Here is a 5,174-nt window from a genome sequence, read left to right on the forward strand (position 1 = left end):
TGTTGAGTTGACAAACTTTTGTCCTTCTTCTGTATTGGCCTCACTCGTCTCCTTGTAGGGTAATGAAAAGAGGAATTACATCAAGATGACTCATTCTTTACCCCAAAGTAAATACATGCAGTCTGTAAACGTAACTCTCAAAGTTAATCCACTTACAATTACAAATGGATGATGAAAAGCCCGTAAGGTGTTCCTCTTATATAGCGCAGATGCCAGCTTTTGTATCAACTGTGTCTCAGAGACTAAACAGCCATTTGAGCTATATCCAAAGTGTAACCATGCACAGAGATAAACATCTAACTCCAAGGTGAGAGTGAGGATGCATTTGTTTATATCAGCAGAGTCACCAGAAGAAAATGATGGCATTGTTTATTTCTGCAAACCACGAACATGTTACATTTGCACGTAAAATGTTTCATACATATCATACCAATGTTTCTGAAGTGATGTAGTGAATGAGCTGACTTTGTCATCTGGAGGTTGAGGAGATGGTGGATGGTGTGTCATATAGGCAAGACACCTGCCAAGCTGCAGACAGATCACAGTTGGAGACCAACGGACAATAAAACGGGTTGTTTTCTAATAAGTCACTGCTGTTTTTCCAGCAGATTTTCAGAACCCTAATGTGCATGTTTTTTAGGGACCCACCACTGTGTTCCCTGCAGCTTTCTCAGACCCAAAACGTGGGTGTATTTTAGGGTCCTGTGGCTGTTTCCTGCAGCTGTTTGTTTTTTTAGCGACCCAGTGCTGTTTTTCCAATGGCTTTTAAGTCCCCAAACACAGGAGTTTTTTAGGGACACATTGCTGTGTTTCCTGCAGCTTTCTAGCTTCTAAGTTCAAGACCAATGGACAACAAAAACAGTTGTTTTTTAGCGAGTCACTGCTGTTTTTCCAGCGGATTTTCAGCTCCCAAATGTGGGTGTTTTTTAGGGACCCATCGCTGTTTTTCCTGCAGCTTTCTAGCATCTTAGTTCAAGACCAGTGGACAACAAAATCTGGAGTTTTTCAGCGAGTCACTGCTGTTTTCCCAGCAGATTTTCAGCACCCAAATGTGGGTGTTTTTGGGACCCTTCACTGTGTTTCCTGCGGCTTTCTCAGACCCCAATCATAGGAGTTTTTTAGGGACCCGTCACTGTGTGCACTGCAGCTTTCTAGCTTTAGTTCAAGACAAACGGACAACAAAAACGGTTGTTTTTTAGCGAGTCACTGCTGTTTTTCCAGCGGCTTTTCAGCACCCAAATGTGGGTCTTTTTTAGGGACCCCTCACTGTGTTTCCTGCGGCTTTCTCAGACCCAAAATGCCTTCAAACATAAGTGTTTTTTCGGGACCTGTCACTGTGTTTTCTTCGGTTTGTTCATCTCCTTCTCCTCTTCAGCATTTTAGCAACCCACTGTTTTTCCAGCAGGGAAGACCACAAAAAGTGATTGTTCTTCATTGAGATATTGCTGCGTTTCATCCCATACATGAAAAGCAATCTTTTTTTTTATCGAGACATCACTGTATTTCCAGTGGGGATTGTGCCAAGCCAAAACATAAACTTTACCAAACCATAACCAAGTGTTTTTTTGTGCCTGACCAAACTTTCAGTAAAGCATTGTTGAAATATAGTTTCACATGTTCACTACATAATAACAGCCAGATGTAACATATCTGTGATTTGCAGAAACATACAATGGCAATTGGATTGTTTGTGCAGTCAGGATGAAGATATAACAGGAGGGGTTTTAAGGTCATGTCTCTGTGTTTAAAGGTGATCAGGCCAAAATTATGGCTTCTTATGAACCACTTGCTGTAATAATAAATGCGTGTCCTTCTACTAAAGGACATTACTGTACATGACTGTAAAGACAAAAATGCTCTGTTGGTACAATCAACAAACATCATCAGGACTGACGTTACCTTAGATCAACGTTGATGAGAGCCACATGTTTGGTCTGAGGGTTCTTCTGTCATGAACATCTGGCTGGAGATAAATTACTGTGCACACTTGCAAGAGTAAAGGCAGGTTATCATTTTATAAAAGGAACATTTCACTAAAAACAACAAAAAAACAACAATCCAGGAATTACTTTAAATGCAACAGATAAAATACCTACGTTATATTGGTCATTCTACAACAACAGTCCAATTCTGCTTAAGACTAGAACTTTCTGACTTCATCTAACCATTATACAATTTATAATGTGTTTAAAAAAAACCCAGCAAATGTCAGAACTTGGTGGAATTATCATTAAAGTGATTCTTCTGTAAACAACATCATGTGGAAATCAGTTCTCTTGAGAGTCAGATCATATCTGCTCAAGCCAAAGCTAAGTGGCCCTTTAAAACTATGATTTCCTCTCTGGACTGTAGCTCCACTATACAGACATTCTTGAGCAGACTGGAGGGAGTTGTGCCCATATTAGGAACATGTTACCTGATATCTGGCACAAATCGTGCCTGGGAGAATAAAATGCCATCACTCTTGGCTGTGCAGGGTGCGGCTTTCATACGCACACCATTCCACCTCTTTGTATTGGTGGATAAATATTTTTTGGTGGGTTAAAAGGTTATTGTTGGGATTTTTGTGCATTTAATCACTGATAACAAAAAAAGTGACAGAAGGTTAATTTGTGATTTGTACGCTTGGTGAGTGTTTGATCAAATTGCGAGAATAATATGTAATTATCAGGTATTTCACGTGATGCCTGACATGAATTTATTTAAGAAATGCAGCGTGAGAAGGATCATTGAGCTCTAACATCACACACTACAGAAGGTTTGACACACCCAGGGTCAAAACAGAAAGCCCCTCCCCAGAGTTTACCTACAACAAGGAATAATCCATGCACACTTATTATTATTCACAGGCCACGACTGGAAGACAAATGACTCAAGCTGCAGAATTCCTGACCTTTTAAGCTTGTGACCTCTTAAAAAATAACAGTGTTTATCTGTGAATCATTGCAACCAGTTTGTTTCCATTGAACTTTTAGAGGCCTGAGGAGATAAAACTGTCAAGTGTTACATAAGAAAAACAAGAGAAAAGTCTGGGAAATAAACTTTTTTTTTTTTCGTATACTGTGTACTTCTTGCTCATCATCTCACAAGATTTCATGACCCTTCAGTGAGGCCTGTACCCCTCATGTTAGAGACCACTGCACCCGAAATCTTTGAGGTTAACTCTGCTTTTGACCAAGACCAGCTGTTCCCAGTCTCAAGTTGACTTTATCCCACTGGAATATTTGAAAATCTTTAAAGGTCCAGTTCACTCCAAAATCCAAGCTACATATTTTCCCTCTTACCCGTAGTGCTCTTTATTAATCTAAGTTGTTTTGTGTGAGTTGCAGAGTGTTGTGGATATTGGTCGTAGAGATGTCTGCCTTCTCTCCAACATAATGCAACTAGATGTCACTCAGCTTGTGGTGCTCAAAGCGCCAAAAAATGTATTTATAAAACTCAACAGCAATGTCTCTTCCCAGAAATCATGACCCAAATACTCAAGATAACCCACAGACCTTGCTATAAGCAGTTTCATGTAGGAACTATTTTCTTTCTACCGAACTAAACCCTCAACTGTGTCACCATGCAGGAAGTATGCATCTTCTGACAGTGTAAGGCGTGAACACTAAAGGCATACTATGCAGGATTAGTTCTGTACGACATCTATTGCAAGTCTGTCCGACCACGAAGAGGCATCCCTTCACAGTTGCTCCTCCTGAGGTTTCTACCATTTTATTTTTATGTGTTAAAGGTTTTTTGGGGGGAGTTTTTCCTTATCCGCTGTGAGGGTCCAAAGGACAGAGGGATGTTGTATGCTGTAAAGCCCTCTGAGGCAAATTGTGACATGTGATATTGGGCTTTTTAAATAAAATTGAATTTAATGAATTTGTTGCTTACTGGTTGTAAACACAACATTCAAACTTCTCCTACTCAGCTCAACAACACCGACAGAGCAGAGGTGGTCAAGCATGCTGGAGTGAATGAAGAGGGAGCGGCATTAACGAGAACAAAGCAGCAAATTTGAGAAGCACTATTTCCTTAGCCTTCTTACGTTCTAAAACACAAATAAACACACTCACACCTCCACACAAAGCTGCAGGAAGGTGCTGCATTGCCAGATTTTGTGTAGAATCAAGCCAAAGTTGGGGCGTCTGTGGCTTAGTGGATAGAGCAGGCGCCCCATGCACAGAGGCACTGCCTCGCTGCAGCGGCCAACCTGCTGCCCCTTACTGCGCGCCATCACCCCACTCTCTCTCTCCCCATTTCACACTGTCCTGTCCATTATAGGCGAAAGCCCCAAACAATAATCTTTACAAGAAAAAAAAAAGGTTCAGGTGTCTGTTTGGCTTCTCTGCTCGGTGCTAGTGTGTAGCTCAGCCTTACACAGCTCGCATCCAGAGAGCAGAGCAGAGGAGAGAGACAGAGACAGCGATGTAACCTCATTACTACATTTCTATAGAGTCCCAACCTCTGAATGTTATTGGCTGGGAGCTTCACACCACTACCTAAAGTTTGACACCTCAAAACAAAATAGGAAGAAAATAAGACAATAAAGGCACAAGGCAGATTCTCTGCAGATACTCACACCACCACACGCTGTGGGGTCATAAGTGATCACTGAGTGGGATTACTTTCGTTTGAGTCGATATATTGTGTTTAAGAGAAAAACCTGCATAGTAAACCTTTAATGGCTTCCTGGCTAGCTGTAATGAGTAGATGCACGCTTCCTTCTGCGTAGCAATACAGTTGTTGGGTGTAGTTTGGTAGAGAGAAAATAGTTCTGGCATAAAACTGCTCACAACAAGGTCTGTGGATTATCTTGAGTAACCAGGTCATGATTTCTGGAAAGAGACATTACTGTTGAGCTTTTCAAATGTATTTTTTTTAGCGGGGAAAGAGACGACTGGTTGCTCTGTGTATACAAACGTAGACCAAAATCTTGTGTCAGGTGCTCGTGGGGAACAGGCTGAGTGCCATCCAGCTCCATTGTACTGGAAAGAAGGCAGACACCTCTACGACCAGTATCTCTGACACCCATTAACTCACACCAAAACAATCTAGAATGATAAACAACCCGACAGGTAAGAGGAAAAATGTGGGGTGGAAAATCAGGGGTGAACTGTCCCTTTAAAGCTTGTCGGCTTGGGCTACCTGCCACATTTCAAAGCAGCGAAGATTATAAACCACTTCCT

Source organism: Epinephelus moara, chromosome 4 (genome assembly GCF_006386435.1).
Source record: "Epinephelus moara isolate mb chromosome 4, YSFRI_EMoa_1.0, whole genome shotgun sequence".
Classification (NCBI taxonomy): domain Eukaryota; kingdom Metazoa; phylum Chordata; class Actinopteri; order Perciformes; family Serranidae; genus Epinephelus; species Epinephelus moara.